The sequence below is a fragment of the Bubalus kerabau genome, unplaced genomic scaffold (assembly GCF_029407905.1).
Source record: "Bubalus kerabau isolate K-KA32 ecotype Philippines breed swamp buffalo unplaced genomic scaffold, PCC_UOA_SB_1v2 scaffold_54, whole genome shotgun sequence".
Taxonomy (NCBI): domain Eukaryota; kingdom Metazoa; phylum Chordata; class Mammalia; order Artiodactyla; family Bovidae; genus Bubalus; species Bubalus kerabau.
Window position 1 is genome coordinate 1,416,551 of NW_026577908.1, and position 18,088 is coordinate 1,434,638.

At 47.1% G+C, this 18,088-nt stretch overlaps 1 long non-coding RNA gene across 2 annotated transcripts; it reads right to left on the bottom strand.

Moving 5' to 3' along the window:
- Positions 1-3,264: 3,264 nt before the first annotated feature.
- Positions 3,265-15,617, bottom strand: LOC129640905 (uncharacterized). Of its 2 annotated transcripts, XR_008709036.1 has the most exons (4): positions 15,426-15,617; positions 14,557-14,633; positions 4,060-4,162; positions 3,265-3,588 (listed from the first exon to the last, which is right to left on the bottom strand). It is a non-coding gene; the product is annotated as an uncharacterized LOC129640905 (long non-coding RNA). The 2 variants fall into 2 exon arrangements; XR_008709037.1 differs by lacking the exons at positions 3,265-3,588; positions 4,060-4,162 and adding an exon at positions 12,006-12,233.
- Positions 15,618-18,088: the final 2,471 nt, after the last annotated feature.

An 18,088-nucleotide genomic window follows, 5' to 3' on the forward strand; every position in this document is an offset into this window, starting at 1 on the left:
GTTCCTTAGGGTCAAACATGGTACCACGGAGTGGTAGTCACAGGATTGACAACACTCAAAAGCACAGGCAGAGGTTTGGAGCTGGGGTGGGGGGGGCGACAAGTTGATATTTGAGCGTATTCATTTGAGGGGCCTGACAGACTGTGACAGTGCTATTTCTTAAGAGTCGCAGAAGGTTAATAACCTGTAGTCTTTTTTACGTGAATGGAGACTGAGACATGACTTGTCCTTGACTACGGTGGGAGGAATCACCTGGCTTGTGAATGAGGCAAGCAGATCAAAGTGTAACACAACTGGGCGCAGATTTCTCAAGCCTAGTTCTTCTAAAGCAGAGTTACACCATATGTATGAAATGCTCAAACCAGGACCAGAACTTGCTGCTGGTACAACTCCTGTGCGCCAGTTCAAAATCCATTTCAGGTCCCTCCCTGGTCATTAAGTAACCAATGTGGGCAAAGTCCTAACATTAAAAGTGAAAGGTCTTAAAAACACTTTTCCCAGAATTCTGTATGTATTAAACTCTGCCACCTAATCTCCTGTTGCCAAAGAGTAGTGTGAATAGCTTATACAAACCTGTGCAAATATTTCTGTTTTGAGTTCTCACACAGAATTACTCACACCAAGCTACTAAACAAGGACACTTGCTGTACCACATGTTGGAGGGGTTCTCTCTGAGATGGTCTCACGGGGGAGGGGTGGGCAGGGTGGGCGCTGTCTGTCTGTGCACAGAGGAGAGGCGAGGCTCACAGGAAGAGGCCTGAACCCCCAGCACTCTTCTGTTTTCACAGTGACCGTTAGGTAGTTTCTCATAAATCATGACACCCGCAGACACGACCGCCAGAAACATCATGATTCCACATGGTCACACAGCTCGGGCCTGAGGATCTGAGGGTGAGCAAATGCCACTTGACTTGTCTGGCCGCCGGTATCACTGTCACACATCCCTTCAAGGAGCGGAACCTCAGAAAACTAGAGAAGATGGCCAGGCAAGCTGCCTCAGCAGAGCCCACACAGCATGCTCCCATCTCTCCGAGAGAACGGGCTCCACAGACGTCACCAGACTCGCCTGAGTGAATCAGAAGGAAATTTCAGCATCATCAGGAACACATTTGACAGGGAGTTGCAGAGGGGTGGGGGTGGGGGTGGGGGAGGATGAACCGGGAGACTCAGGTTGACATATATACAGCACCGATACTACACATAAAGTCAACGAGTAAGGACCTAGTGCATAGCACAGGGAAATCTACTCAGTGCTCTGTGGTGAAGTAAATGGGCAGGAAATCTAAAAGAGAGGGAGATACGTAGATAGATAGATAGATAGATAGATAGATGACTGATTCACTTTGCTGTACAGCAGAAATTGACACAGCAGTGTAAAGCAACTATACGCCAATAAATGAATGAATGGATGAATGAATTTTTAGAAAAGGAACACACTGGGCACCCTAGATCTTGTAGAAATGAGGAGTCCACACCCAGGGTGCAGCACAGCGCTAGGGCTGCCCTCATGTTGGTTCACTGCCAACGGACTGCCTGGACCAGGCCTCTTCTACCCCAGAGATCTCAACGCAGAGGCGGGGAGGCAGCCAGTTGCGGTCTCACCAGAGCTCTGCTCTTGCTCACGCAGCCATGCCAAGGCTGAGATCACCGGGGAACAAGGGACCCACAGTCCACCTCAGGACAACAGACACAGCTGCCGTCAGTTACTTCGTGAACATCCTGCTGCAGTTTCCTGTTCACGTCCTCGGACTTGAGGAGGTCCTTCCTGGCCGTGTCCAGGTCCTCCTTCAGCTCTGTCATATGGGCAAAGAGGGCTGCCAGGCGCTCCTCCATCTGGCTCTGCTCCTGCTTTTCTATGACTTCCTGGAGGTTGATCACCTTAGCCAGGTCCTCCTCGTGGCTTAGAGGGTCTCTAAGGGGGAAAGGAAGCCTTAGACAGCCTTGTTTTGAGAGGGAGGGACCACAGCACTTCCGGGCAATCGGTGAGGTCAAAACTGCCTTCTGCGCTCTGGGAGCTCACAAGACCCTCACAGCCACTCAGACCTACATGGTATGTTGGTGAGAGGTCCCGACAGCCCCACACAGACTGGATGGTAAGACAAGAACCAGACAGAGGGTGAGACCAAGGACTTGCCTTTCCATTGGCGCTTGGCATGTTTTCTTGCTCATGATTTACATCTAGCACCCTGTGCGTTAGTATCTTTTCCTGGTTATTCTCCTCTTTAAGAATCATCTGCTAAAACCAAAAAGTTGAATTAGAGTCAAGAAATAAGTAAAGACAGCAAAACACCTGGAAATATTCAAGTCTAAACTGAAAATGCAACATATAAAGAAAATACATGGTGATGCTATCCATCCCGAATACCACCAGGTGATTAGAGTCAGAATTTGTCTTCTGCTGGACAAAGGGGGTACTTAAGAGATCCTGCAGCTCTGAGCCACAAGTCTAGTTTACTAGTCATTAAAATAACCCAGGTGGGCAGGTTCTCAATCAGAACGATAAATAACATCTGATGCCCACCACTACAGCTTTCATTCTTTTTTAAAATCAAAGGATTCAAATGACAAACCCTTCACGGAAATTACACAATGACTGATCAAACTTACCTCTTTATGTGTGGCACCTAATTCTTCTTCTAACAAACTACACCTTTCGAGTGCTACTTGTAATCACGCTCTCAACTCAAATAAAAGGGGCCAAGTCACCTTGTGTTGATGTGTGTATATACGTTAGTACACTTCTTAGTGTATACTCACCCTAATACATAGATACTGTCACAGAATACCTTTAATGTCTCTCATTGATCTTAACGTCAAGAGAATCTGCTTGTTAACAGCTTTAAATTCTAAATTTGAGAGAACAAAATGTTATCCTAAATTAATTCTATTACCCAGTTTTTAACTGCAAGTTGATATACAGAATATAATAAATCTTGAGACATTCATGCCAACGAATACTTTTTAACTGGGGGTTTCCCAGGTGGCTCAGTGGTAAAGAATCCGCTTGCCAATACAAGAGGGCAGGTTCGATCTCTGGGTCGGGAAGATTGCCTGGAGTGGAAGATGGACACCCACTCCAGTATTCACGCCTGGGAAGCCCCATGAAGAGAGGAGCGTGGTGGGCTACAGTCCACAGCGTCACAAAGATTTGGACATGACTGAGCATGTACACAGGCAATGCTTTTTAACTATATAAAACTCTGACTTCTTACAGAAAAAAATATATATACAAGAATTCAAGAAGCTCAAAAGTCAAGTAGTTACATAAATACATGCATCATCCACCTAACAAGACAGCAAGTGTACAAATCCAGGACGGTTGGGTGGCTGGTACCTTCTCGTCCAGGGTCTTGTGGTGCTCAAACAGCAATTTCGGTGCCCTGAGCACCTCCACGTCGCTGGTAATGCTGGCTAGCTTGCTGCTGCTTGCGCCTGCTGCATGCCCACCGTCATCTGGAGGGACGGCACATACCAGGAAACCAGGCACTCCAGGAGCTCCAGCAGCAGCTGCGCCTGCTGCTTGCCCACCGTCATCTGGAGGGACGGCACATACCAGGAAACCAGGCACTCCAGGTGCTCCAGCAGCAGCTGCAGGGCAGGGCCAAAGGAGCACCATCAACCTCATGCTTGATTCAGGGCCAATAACTCCTCTCAGACTCACCCTATAGCGGAAAGCATGCTAAGGCACATCGGAATCCCGCCAGTTCAAGCTAAAGTTAGAGTGGACTTTCCCAGGGGCCCAGTAGTTAAGACTCCACACTTCTGCAGGGGTCATTGGTTTTAATCCCTGATCAGGGAACTAAGATCCCACACAAAGTGTAGCATGGACAAAAATGTAAGTTAAGAGAACTCCCCCCTCAAATGTTCTAAAATTACATTAGCTCTCATCATAAATTTGAAGCAAGGTATGAGAATCCCGAACTGATCCACCCTGGTCTGCTCAGTGGGAAGGTGTGAAAAATGACTTGAAAATCAGACAGAGTTTAAAGACACCAAAACGGAGGCCAGTGGTGACCCCCCGTGGGGCAAATGTCAACACTTGAGAATCCCCTTACTGACCCTGGTATTGCTTCTTTCCACTCTAAGCTCAGTGATTTCTTCTTAATCTTTCAAGAAGCTGCTCCCTGCATATTTTTAGTTCTTCAGTAGCAGTTGGAAACTCCTAGAAAACAGTTAAATGAGAAACTAAATGCAAACATAAATTAAAAATGAGAGCGAGACTGTGAAGACTGACCCTGTCAAGTCTCTCCAGGCTCCACACAAAGGATCTCCTTGCCCCTCCACAGAAGAGGCGGTCCACTGACCCCACGACCACACAGACCACCACAACTCAGACCAGCCTTCGGCCTCCACCTCGACCTGGCAGGCACGTGGCAAGGGAGAACCTGGAATCCAAGCCTGCCTTCTCAAGACCCAGGGACGTCTGAGAAGCTTTCCAAAACATAAACCTAACAACAAAGTGGATAAAGAGATTCTTAAATGACACAGACCAATGACCTAGAGCCACTGGGGAGAGTGAAGAATAAAGGGAAGGTCTACAGGGCCACCAAGCTTTGGAGTGTTCCTCTGGGAGAAAGGCGGATGGCACCTCAGGGCCATCTGTTAGCCTGACTCCACTGAAGCCACCCAGTCATTCAATCAAGTGGTTAAAATGTTAAATTTATGTTATATGTATTTTACCACAATTTGCGTGCACATGGGGCCCTCCACATGGTGAACTTTCTCAAACTGAACCACATGGAATCTTTCGTTCTATTTTTCTTTGCAGAAATAAAAAAATCCTGGGCTACATATCCCCTACTACATACTGAGTGTCCAGCACCCAGAACAGTGCCCAGCACTTGTAAGAGGCATGTAGTAGACATGTGTAGCTATGAGGGTGTATGTCATACATGTAAGCAGTAGGTACCCATCATTAAAATACTGGACACACTGGTCTGTGCTTTGTAAGATGGGAGACATTAACAGGCTTAGCCTTTCTGCTTCAAGGACTGACTCTCTAGCTCGATCCTCATGCCCAGAGACTCCTCCAGCCAGTGTATCCTTTCTTTGGAAGAAGGGAGACGTTAAGGGGCTTAGCCTTTCTGCTTCAAGGACTGACTTTATAGCTTAGTCCACGTGCCCCAGTGACTCCTCCAGCCAGTGTTTCCCTTCTTGTGGGGCCCCCCGCCCATCCTCCACGTGGCACCTGCACAACCTCTTACAAGGTAATCCTGCTGGGGTCGATCCTGCCCACTAAGGCCAAAGCGCCCTGGCCGGCAGGGCCCACAACCATGCTAACAAAATGAAACACAACCCCAACACTTCGCTGGGTGAGGCCCAATCTGACGGGCCCAGCCCCCGGCTGCTCTCACCTCAGGCCACTCTGCTTCCAGGACTTGGGCCGAGGCCAAGTTCTTCCTGGTCTTGGTCTTTGCCTTGGGGTTGCAACACTGAAAAAGTGCCCACAGGCGGGACCTTCTGTTACACAGCCTCGCGGATGGGGGCAGCCCCCCACTCAGGACCTGCCGAGAAGGGGGGCGCCCTATGGGGCAGCCCAGGCTTCCAGACCGAGACGCTGGAAAGCTCCTCCCTGGGGTGGTGGTGGAAGGTGTGTGAAGGCTGCTGAGACTGAGCTTACAAGGACACCGCCCCCTCCCCAGCCTCAAGTCCCTCAGGCCCTAAGTGAACAGACAGCTCTGTTCCCACTGGACGTGTGTGTCAGAGGAAACTCTGGAGAAGGCAGCATCACTCAGAACCTCTAGGGTTTTCCAAACATAATGTCCAACATGCAACCAAAGAAGCAAAAAAGGGTGTAACAACAAACAGGACCAAGAGAAAAAGAGCTGAACCAGATCCAGAGGTATGAGATATGTATCAGCATATCAGAGGTGTGCTAGAGGTATCAGATGCAAATGTCACCTGTTCAAAAATATACTTGACAAAAGGAAAAATTTCTGAGAATCAAAACCAACTCTAGAACTTTACAATAACAGTGACTGAATTTAAGAACTCAGTCTCTGGGCTTAACATCAAATCGGACGTAGCTGAAGAGAGGATCAGTGAACTGAAGGATTGGTCAGGTAAAAATATATATAAGAGAGAGAGAAAAAAAGGATAGAATATATTGAAGGAGCCCCTTGTTAAACTACGTTGTTAAAAAGTATAAATGGGGACTCTCATGGTGGAGAAAAGACAGAAAGGGGAATAAGAAATGCCTCCAGGGGTTGAAACTAAAGAGCCTCTTAATGAAAGTGAAAGAGGAGAGTGAAAAAGCTGGCATAAAACTCAACATTCAAAAAATGAAAATCATGGCATCCGGCCCCATCACTTCATGGCAAATAAATGGAGAAACAATGGAAACAGTGACAGACTTTATTTTCTTGGGCTCCAAAATTACTGCAGATGGTGAAATTAAGAGATGCTTGCTTCTTGGAAGGAAACCTATGACAAACCTAGACAGCATATTAAAAAGCAGAGACATTACTTTGCCGACAAAGGTTCACTGAGTCAAAGCTATGGTTTTTCCAGTAGTCATGTATGGACGTAAGAGTTGCCCCATGAAGAAGGCTGAATGCCGAAGAATCGATGCTTCTGAACTGGGGAGTTGGAGAAGACTCTTGAGAGCCCCGTGGACTGCCAGGAGAGCCAACAAGTCACTCCTAAAGCAAATCAGACCTGAATATTCACTGCAAAGACTGATGCCGAAGCTCCAATACTTTGGCCACCTGATGCGAAGAACTGACCCATTGGAAAAGAACCTGATGCTGGGGAAGGCTGAGGGCAGGAGGAGAAGGGAACAACAGAGGATGAGATGGTTGGATGGCATCACCGACTTGATGGTCATGAGCCTGAGCAAACTCCGGAGTTGGTGATGGACAGAGAAGCCTGGTGTGCTGCAGTCCATGGGGTCGCAACGGGGCAGATACTGAGCGACTGAACTGGCTGACAGGGACAGTGGCAAGATTTGGTTCAAGACTCAGACCACTGACTCAAAAATGAAAATCACCCATTGGTTTCAGCAGCTCTGTGGGTGCCTAAGGCTAGAAGAACATGTTCAAGCGCTCAGAGGAAAAATGGTGTGGCTTTTAATGGCACAGCAACACTGAGAGCTGACTTTCCAAGAACAAGGAAGTCAGAAAATAATGGACTGGCATCTGTAAAATGCTGAAAAACAAATAACCACCAACCTGGAATTCTATACCCAAGAAAAACACTCTTTGAAAATGAAAGCAAAATAAAGACTTTTAGGGCAAATGGAAATGAGACAACTCATCACCCACACACATGCACTAAAAAAATATTAAGGCAGTGCTTTGGGAAAAAAAAAAAAGTAGTCTCTGATGGAAATATAAAAAACAAGTAGAGACCAACAATGAGGTAACTGTGAGGGTAAATACTAACTTTACAAAACAATGATGTTAACGCCAAATATATATCTAACAGTTCAAAGTGTAACAGTGACAAGGAGGAAACAGTCGTGTCAGGGAGGCAGTAAAAGTACTAAGTTAGACTTCAATGTAAAACACACGCTGTGTCTCTGAATGTGCACCCAACAATCTGACAGAGGAGCACAGAACTAGAGAAACATTTCAAACTTCTAAAAGAAGGCAAGAGCAAAGAACACAGACTAGGTGGGACAAACAGAAAACACACAGCAACATGGTGTCTACACACTGAATATCAACATTATAAACAGAGCAAATACTCTCATTAAAAGATAAAGTGTCAAACTGATTCCAATGAAAACTACACACTATTCACAGAGCTACATGTTAAGATGGAATATCTTTTAGACAGGTGAACCTAAAAGATACCCAGGCCAACAAGGACAGAAAACCGACGTGGCAATATCACTGTCAAATAGTCTCTAAAAAAGAAGCATTTCTAGCGATAAAAAGAAGCATCTCATACTGATACAAGTTCAGTCTAGCAAGAAGATGAGGATTCTAAATTTGAATGTACCTAATAACATAACTTCAAAATATCAATACATAAAAACCAACAGAAATAGAAAAGGAGTAACAGCCGAGTTCATAATCCCAGTGGGAGACGTTAAAGACACATCTCTCGTGGAACTGGGCCCCCTGGTATGTAGTCACCTGCAGCCATGAAGTACCTGAAATGTGGCTGCTCTACAGTGAGATGCGCTGCAAGCCTGAAACACACACTGGATTTTAAAGACTTAGCGTGAAAAAAAGAACCTGAACTATTTCATTAGGTTTTATCATGTTGATGACACACGGAAATGATAATATTTGGGGTGTGTTAAAATAAAATATATTACAGGTAATTTCACCTACTTCTGCTTTTATTCAACATGGCTACCGGAATCTGAATTACATGAGTGACAAGCCTGATCTGACTGATACACATGGAACATTGCATTCCCACTGATACATATTCAAGAGCCCAAGGAACATATAACAGAAAGAATATGTATTGAGCCATTAGGAAAGCTTGAATTATTTCAAAGGACTGAAATAATGCAGAGTATATTTAGGGATTGCAATGGGCTGACGGTTTATGGGCCCTCAAACTTCACCCAGCACGTGGTGATGATCCGAGGAGGCAGGCACTCTGGGAAGGGTCAGGCCAGGAGGGAATGGGCTCCTGTGCTGCGAGAACAGGGAGAAGAAGCAGGCAGTCTAGGAACCAGGAAACAGGCCTCACCAGATGTGGCACCTGCTGGTGATCTTGGGACTCCCCAGCCTCAGGACTACAAGAAACAACTTTCTGTTGTTTATCAGCTAGTCTACGGGATTTATAACAGTAACCCCAAAAGCCTATGACGGGGCTCTTCATGGAATTAAGCTAGAAATCAAAAAAGGATCACTGGAAAAAGCTCCCCAAACATTGCGAAGTTAAATGACATACTGCTTGAAGAATTTCATGGATAATGGTTTTGAAAAACACAATGAAAATTAGAAAATACTTTTCCATAAAAGATAATGAAAATCTGGCTTATTCAAACCTGTGGGACACAGCGACTGTGTCTAGAGGGTAACTTAAAGCCTTAAACACATACACTGGAAAAGAAGGAAGGCTAAAAATCAATTAAGCCTCTCTCCCAAGAAACCAGGGAAAAAACATAGCAAACGAAACACAACATAGATGGGGAAAAAAGGGAGCAGAAAACAAGGAAACAGAAAGCAAATATGAAGTTTTTTAAAAACAAAGCCAAAAGTTTGCTCTTTGAAAGAACTGATAAACCCCTAGAGAGACTTATTAAGAGAAAGAGACAAAGCTCAAATCACCAGCATCAGGGGTTTTTAAAAGGGGAGACAACACATCTTGCAGATAAGAAAAATATTATGAACCACAGTTCACTTACTAACTGGAGAGTCTGCTCGCCTCAATAACTTCCTAGCAGGAGGGAAATGCTTTACTGAAATAGACCCAAGAAGACATACAAAATCAGAAAATTTTATTTGCATGAAAAAAATTACATCTGAAATTAAAAGCCTCCCCACAATAAAACCAACTGGTTTTGCCAATCAATTCTTCCAAAATTCTAGGGAAGAAAACAGTCATCTCACAGGAATTCTTGCAGTAAACAAGGAACACTCTCCAACCTTGTTTTATAAGACTAGCATAACCTTGATACTAAATCCAACCAGGAAGAAGTACAAGAAAGTAAAATTACAGACTCTGAGTATAGATGAAATAATCCTAAATAAAACACTAAGAAATAAAGTCCAACTGAAGGAGAATACATTGAGATCAGGTTGGGGTCGTTTTAGAATCACAAAATTTTTTAAAAGTTAAATCACATAAAAGAAAAATAATCACATACAAGAAAAATTACCTGTTTCAAAATCTGCAGAAAATAAACAAGAAAATTTAATGTAATAATTTTAGTGCACGACTAAGAAAAAACTCTTAGTAAACTAACAGAGAAGAATTTACATATTTTGATTAAACTGTCTACAGAAAAGCTAATATCATGTGTGATGGTGAAATACTGAAAGCTTTTCCTCTGATAATGTGAAAGAGACAAGGATACTTATTCTCACTACTTCTGTTCACCAATGTACTGGAGATCCTAGTCCATACAATAAGGCAAGAAAAAGGAAAGGGTTATCACAGTTGCAAAGGGGAAAAAAGAACTTATTTGCAGACATAATTGTGTATACATAAATAAATACAATTAGAATGATTTGAAATATATGGATTTACCAAGTGAATATAGAAAAGTAAATTCTGTATCTATTAGGAATTTATAATGGCACTGAAAATATCAAGATATCTAATTAAACATTTGTAAGACATACAGCAAACTATAAACTTCTAAGATAAATTAAAGAAGATCTTAAAAAATGGAGAGCTATCTATATTGTGTTCACGGATTATAAGAACAACATAAAGACACACACACACAGAGTTAACCGTGTGAGGTGATGCGTATGTAAGGCAATCATTCCATGACATCTGTGGGCATCAAGTCATCACAATGTAGACTTTAAATACACATAAACTGTATCTGTCAATGACTCCTTAGTGAAGCTGGGGGTCTAAAATCAGGGCCTGGCACCTGGTAGTTGGCAGGTGTGGGAACCCAGGTTCACGTGCAGGCTGTACACACTCTTAATCACAGGTGAGACCTGAAGCAACCCAGCAACTCTCTATTTTTCTTTTTCTGTTTTGCTCTGTTCCCCTTGCCATTTGTGTTTAACCGATTCCCAGTATCGAGTGAGCAGTGTCAATGCAGCAATAACGTTTCCCCATCTAAGGCGGGAGCATGTAACACCAACAGACTTCCCATCGCCCCGAGATAACTGGGGTGCCCCATCACAACAGAAAGCAAAGAAACACGACAGTCCCCGAGAGAGAGCTGCCCCACGGCAGGGGGAACTAGGTCCACCAGACGTCCCAAGGGGACCCCCAGGGGCTTGGAGCCCAGGCTGGGCCCCTCAGCTTGAGGCCACACTTGCCTTTCCACCATTCTGGGGGTCCTGGCAGAAGAAAGCCAGGCCAAGGAAGGGGGAGGGTGTGGCCGGCCCGTGGGACTCAGGGCAGAACTGACTTGGGTCTGTGCTGGGCTCCACGTCCAGTCACCACCCTTGGAGTGTACAAAGCTCTTGGGATCATTGCAGGTTTTTGGCAAAAAGCAATGGAGCTGAAGTCACTTAGGATGGTTTTTTTAAAAAAAATCCTCACTGAGGATTCCCTCAGTGCCAGCCTCGGCTCCTAGTGAGATGCAGACTCCTGGTCATCCATGGCTCTGCCCGCAGCCTGCCATGGCAAGGGGAGGCTACCGGACACTGGGTGCCAAATGGGGTTCTTCCCTCACTTTGAGTGAAGGGCTGCACCCCCCCAGGATGAACCCAGCTCAACCCTCCACCTCTGATGCTGAGGCGCCCATGCCTCCCACGACCGGAGGATCCAGCCTCTCCCGGGGCCTCCGTGTCACCGCACAAGCCTCGTCCATGCGGCCCCAGCAGACAGGGTGAGTCCTGTGCGGAGCCTCCCAGCTCGCTGGCCTCGCTGCCCACATCAGGCCCTTGTATGTCCACTGAATGAGTGGATGAGGGCCCCTCACAATGACGGTGATGGTGACGAGGAGGAGGAAGTGAAGCGGGCTGAGATCCAAGTGTCAGTCCCTGATTCAGCCATCTGTGTGTATGAACTCATTTAACCTCATGACAAGATTGTGTGTTGGGGTTGGGGGGTAGGGGGTGGGTCCTGCCACTGTTCTCACCTTGGAGCCAGCAAGTTCACTCTCGGTGTCCAGGGGTGGCTGCAGCCACTGGCCACAGACTGGACAGCTTTAACACAAATTCATTCCCCCCCCCCCTCCAGTTCTGGAGTCAGAAACCTGTGATCAAGGTGTGGGCAGGGCTGAGCTCCCTCCAGAGGCTCCAGAGGAGGGTCCCTCTGGCCTGGTCCAGTCCCTGGGGGACGCCAGGCCTCCCTGGGCTTCTGGCCACATCACCCCGACCTCTGCGTCCATCTGCACAAACCTTCTCCCCTGGGTGGCTCTGTGCCTCAGATCACCCCCTCTTTTCTTCCAAGGACACCTGTCATTGGATTTAGGGTCCACATGCATCCCGGGTGATCTGGTGCAGGGGTCAGGAACTTACTTCCATCTGCCGAGACCTTTCATCGGAATAAGGCCACCTCTGGAGGCTGCAGAAGGATGGATGGCTTTCGGAGCCACCACTCAGCCCAACATACTTGTCATGAAGCCACAGGGCAGAGCCTCACTGGGCTTGGTGAAGGGAGCTTCGAGGAAGCAGGGCCCAGTCCTGGGGCTGCCTCAAGAAAACAGTTAGGATCAGGACACTCGGGCACAGAGACCAGATGGGCAGGGCTCGGAGGTGTGCTGGTGGGCGTGGGGCTCACCTGCAGGGAGCCTGGAGCCTGACATGACGGCCCAGGGCTGGGGGACACAGTGCATGATTTGGGAATGGACACATCCCAGCGTGGACGAGGGGAGGCAGGCCCAGGGGCTCAGGCCAGGGGAGCCCAGATCTTCCTGCTGCCCTCAAGGGGCAGGTCAGATGGGCACAGGAGGGAGCCGTGGTTTCAGCAACCTGGGTCGGAGTCCTGGTCTGCTGCTGTGTGGTCTCTGGTGAGTGACTCAGCCTCTCTGAGCCCACCGGAGAAGTGCTCGGTGGTGCCCGGGAAACAACGCATGCATTTTGGAACTGGGAGAAGAATCCTCGTCACTTATTGGTACAGCTCAATCTTTTCTGGAGGCCACAACCAATGTCTTTATGTTTGATGTTCATTTCAAAGTCAAGAAGTTTTTAAAAACATATGTGTGGCAAAGGATTTAATTGGACTTGGAAAGGCTCTTCTTTCTCCTTTATGAGCATGGCCATTTCATTATCATATGAGCAATAATGATATATGACTGAATATTCACATCACCAGTGAGAACTTCCCCAGTGCCAGACTCCAAGTTAAGTACTTTAGGATAACCCAGTGATGTAATGACTTGTTTCCCAGGTGGTTCAGCAGAAAAGAACCCGACAGCGAATGTAGGAGATGCAGGAGACCTGGGTTCAATTCCTGGGTTGGGAAGATCCCCTGGAGGAGGAAATGGCAACCCATTTCAGTATTCTTGCCTGAAAAATTCCACAGAGAGAGGATCTTAGGGGCTACAGGGCTGCAAAGAGTTTGACACGTATGAGCCACTGAACATGCACACGGTCGTGTAAATACTGTTGTTATCTCTGACAAATGGTGAAGCTTCGGTGTTGTTGATTAGTCATCAGATTTTGTCTGATTCTTTGTGACCCCACGGAGTAGACACTCCATGGAATTCTCTAGGCCAGAATACTGGAGTGGGTGGTGTTTCCCTTCTCCAGGGGATTTTTCTGACTCCCCACATATTGTAAGACTAAACTTGAGAATTCTTGTTTTTCTTTCATTTCAAATAGCCTTTGGGAATCTGAAAGGACAGTGTAGGTACTTTCAAGATGTCTTCTGCAAAACAAAGCCCTTTCGGCAAATGTGGTCATAATACCCAGGTGGGTGTCGCTGTTGTAAGTGTCACATATCAGCCAGAGGCAAATTCTGAGCTCTTCCTCTGGCAGAAACAAATTGACAAAATAAAGCAAGAAAGAGAGCTGGGAAAACAAACCACATCAACAAGTGGAAAAGCGTTCCTCATGAGACAAAGCTAGAGAAAAACCCAACATCCTTGTGGCCCAAAAACCCTCTTAGAAATGAATGTTCCATAAGGAAGAGACGAATCATGTCAAGTTCCAAGGAGAGGCAATGCCCATGGCCAGTGTAGCTTAGAGAAGGCCTGACCACTCGATGAAGACACACACCAATGTAAACCCTTTGCAGACAGCAGTGACGGTCATCACCATAATAAGTGTTTAGTCTGGGGACAACCTGCCCTGGGCGCCAATAAGCGAGCAGACCTGGTTCTCTTCCTCTGCCCCCACACCATTCACTCATAATGGCAGCTCAGGTGCTTTCGTGCCCTGCCTACCTGTCTGGCTCATCCATGAGCTTTGACCACCTCCAGGGAAGGACTCCGCCTTCTCTTCTCTATGTGCCATGAATCTGCACACAGTGGGCCTTCAGAACCTCAGGAGACTCACCCCACCCCCACTACAGCCAGACCCTCCCCAGGCATTAAAACAGCTGTGGAATCACTTTGGCCCAAGTCCTACTTACGGATCCTTGGAGCCCACTACAGCCTCTACGGCATGATTAATCAGGCCCTTTAATACACAGATTCCTGCCTGTCAGATCTGAGCTTTGGATTCATGGTCAGCTCTGTCCCTCCAGTGGCAGCCAGGTGGGTCGCAATGCAGACAAAGGAGCTCAGGAGCTGAGTGTCAAGGGAAGCATTGAAAGGACAGTGATGGATGCAGTCTGTTGCAAACTGAAGGAGGGTCCCTGCATGCCTCAGAAACGGCCTCTGGTGTGCAGGTGTCGAGAAGGGCCCCCACGGTGCAAAGGAAAGAGGGGTACTCGGGGGCAAAGGCTCTTGGCCTCTCCGGTAGCAGCTCCAGGTGGTAGCTCGTGAACAGTGGACAGCCAATGTGGTCACATGAGCGTGACGCTTATTCCCTCACAAAGAAAGAGAAAGGGGGCAGGGTGTGGGAGTACCTGGAGGATGTGGTGGGTTGGATGGAGGGACGTATCCTTCCTCTCTCCAGTGAAAATCGCTTTTTTGAGTCTCAGAGCTGCGAGAAGGCAGTTACCAAGTCAGGTCCCCACAGTATCCGGTGTGGGCTGGGTGTCTTAGCCCCCATCACATGGACAAGCCACCGTATGGCTTCCCTGAGTTCTAACAGCAGGATCGGGGGGTTTTGTCTAGGTACACACTTCCTTGCTCTAGCTGTGTTACCCCCTTCTCTGAGCCCCAGTTTTGTCCTCTAGAAAAAGGACATCAATTGCTACCTTAGCAGGTTGCTACCTTAATCCCATGAAGACTAATATGGTTGATACTACAATGAATAGCTGGCCTTAAGAGATACTGGGCTTCCCTGATAGCTCAGCTGGTAAAGGATTCTCCTGCCATGCATGAGACCCCGGTTTGATTCCTGGGTCGGGAATGCTGATCCGCTACACAAGGGACAGACTACCCACTGCAGTATTCTTGGGCTTCTCTTGTGGCTCAGCTGGTAAAGAATCTGCCTGCAATGCGGGAAACCTGGGTTCAATCCCTGGACTGGGAAGATCCCCTGGAGAAGGGAAAGGTTACCCACTCCAGTATTCTGGCCTGCAGAATTCCATGGACTGTATAGCCCACAGGGTCGCCAAGAGGTGGACACGACTGAGGGACTTTCACTTCACTTTCAAGAGATAGGACCTGAATCCGGATTAAACTGGAGTCTCCCAGTGTCATCTGGCATTTCTTCCCTGAAGCCAGCCAAAACCCACACAGGTGCATTTCCAGGGTCTTCACGTAGCCAGCTGGACAGAAAACCCAGCGTAGTCCAAACAAGCTGACAGTCAAGCAGGAGAGGACTCACGGGCAGACGGCTTCCCTCCGGTCTCAGGTGGAGCCCCGGGACCACAGCAGGAACCGGCGCTCTCAACCCCTGGGCTCAGCAGCGCCCTCCTTCTCAGGCCAGCGGCTCTGCCCTAACGGGCGCAAGAAGGTCACCAACTGCCCCAGGTGAACTCACACCCCCTCCCACTGCTGCAGCCTGACCTCACAGGCCCCCACCCCTTCCGGCAGAGCCAGCCCTCCTCTTCCTTTGAATCCAGCTTGAGGCCTGGTCCTGGGTCCCGATTGGTCAGTGCCAATCATGGTGCCCAGGGATGGAGCACACTGATTGGCCAGGTCCAGGTCATGTGACCATACTCGCCAAGACACGTGTGAGCTGCTCACGCTCTGTCAGGGATGGAGAGAGTGCAATGCCCCCAGAGCAGGGCTGAGAGTCCGGTCACTCTGTCCGTGTGTTCAGTGTCCTGGGACATGCCTGCACATCATCTCTACACACCACTTTGTCTCCTCTGCAGACCAAATATTCATGACACACCTTTTCCCTTCCCAAGCGCTGTTTCACGCACTGACATTCAAGGGAGCAGGACCTCCTTTTGGAAGGTAGGTTTGGAGATCCTCTCTTAAACTCTGGGCTTGTTCCTTGTATCGTGTTAGAATAGTTTATTCAATCTAAAAACCCTCACTGAGCACCACGACATGCTGCTTTGCCTATTCAGGATTCTTAGCTGTTCTGAGTAGAGGGCATGGCCTAGGGGCCTCCCAAAGGGAATGAATTTTGTCCAAGGAAGTACCTGAGAGGCTGAATCACTGAATCACTTTGCTGTAAACCTTAAACAAATTGTAAATCAACAATACCTCAATTTAAAGAAAAGATATTCCCTCATCAAAAATGGTTCGAAATTTTGTCAAGTTTTTCCTTCAATTGTTGGTTTTTACTATGTGTCTAATTGATTTGGTGCTGTCTTTTGAGGTAGGGATCCAACTTACTTTCCCACATGGACACCAAATTGTCCCAATGGGACGATTCCTTTGTCCTTTCTCCTGGAAATATCCTTTCTGCGTTTACACATTAAGAAGCTTCTTTTAAAAATGCCAAGTATCAAGAACTTCAGATCTTTGGAAATTTGTACAGCACCCCAGAAGCATGTTTCCGTTTCTGTGTCTTCTCTTCACACTTCACCATTGCCTGTTTCTAGTATACACAAGTACCCTCAGAGGGTTCTCTGTAGTGAACCATGTATGTTTCTGTGAGGACAGAGGATGTGAGCAGAGAGGAGGGACTGGGTGACCCTAGTGACCATGTAACCATGCTCAGCAACCCCAATATTAAGTTTGGCTGAGACTTCCTAAGGCAAGGTCTGTGTTTCTCCCTCTTGCTGTCTGGATATGCAAAATGATGTTGGTGGATTGGGACTTGGGTCCCTGGGTCCAGCAGTGTAGAGATATACCCATAGCCTGCTTTTCCATTATATTTTCCTCCTGTGGGCTCTGCTGAGCTGGTGTGGAGATATTTCTGCTAAAGGCTTGCGAGGTAGTCAATCCTTCTGCTTCTCATACCCTGCCCTGTCTGTACTTCTGTCATTTTTTTAAATATAGCTAATTTTCAATGTTGTTAGCCCTTGTGTCATTCTGACTCTCAGGCACCTGTGGTTTAATAGACCTCCAAGTCCCAAGAGCTCTTTGCCTGGTGGAGACCTGGAGAACTCAGGGAGCAGCACCACATCACACTGAAGCCCGGACCAGAGAGAAGGTTCTTGCCAGGAAGGCTCCATCCCTGCTGGGGGTGGGGGTGGGGGGGCGGTTCGGGGTTCACATCTGATTGTACATCCCCCGGGCCTTCTGTGCAGGCCCCACTCTGAGATCTGGAAAGGAGGTGGCTTCCCTCCCTGACACAGAACTAGTATATTTTTTTGTCCTCGTCATTGTCCAGTCCCATTTGGCTCCCAGGCTCTACACTTGACCCTCACCCACAGGATCAGAAGAGCCCAGTTCTAGAGGAGTTTCATACAAGGAGAGGCTCCCGGAGACACTCCAATGCCCGGGCCTAAATAAGCATTTCCTTGGAGTTTCACAGCCCTGGGAGGAGATACTGGGTTTGTGTCCATTTTACAGTTGAATATGTTGAGCCTCAGATCATTGTGTGATTTGCCCTGGGTCACTCTGCAGGTCAGTGTAAGGTGGGATTTGAATCCAGACTCTATGTCTTGGAGCCTGTGATTGTACAGGTGTTTCTGCTCGTCGGTAAAATTTATTTCATGTTGTTTTTTTTTTGATGCATTTGTATATGGTACTGTTCTGTTCTCTCTCTGATGGCTCATATCCTGCTACATTGCTGAGTTTATTAGTTTTAATACTTGTTACTTGGTGGAGTTTTTATGGTTTCATATAAATTCTGTTATAATCGAATAGTGGCAGTGTAACTTCATTTGTTCCAATGGGGATGCTTTTATTTCCTTTTCTTGCCTAGTTATTCTGGGTAGGACACTTCCACTACTATGTTGAACAAGATTGGTGAGAGTGGGCATCCTTGTACTATTCCTGATCTTTTAGGAAAATCTTTCACCTCTTTACCACTGACTTGGATGTTAGCTGTGGGCTTGTCTTATATACCCTTTAGGATGTTCCATGTTTAACCACTGTATTGAGAGATTGTACCAAAATTGATGTTACACTTTGTTGAAAGCT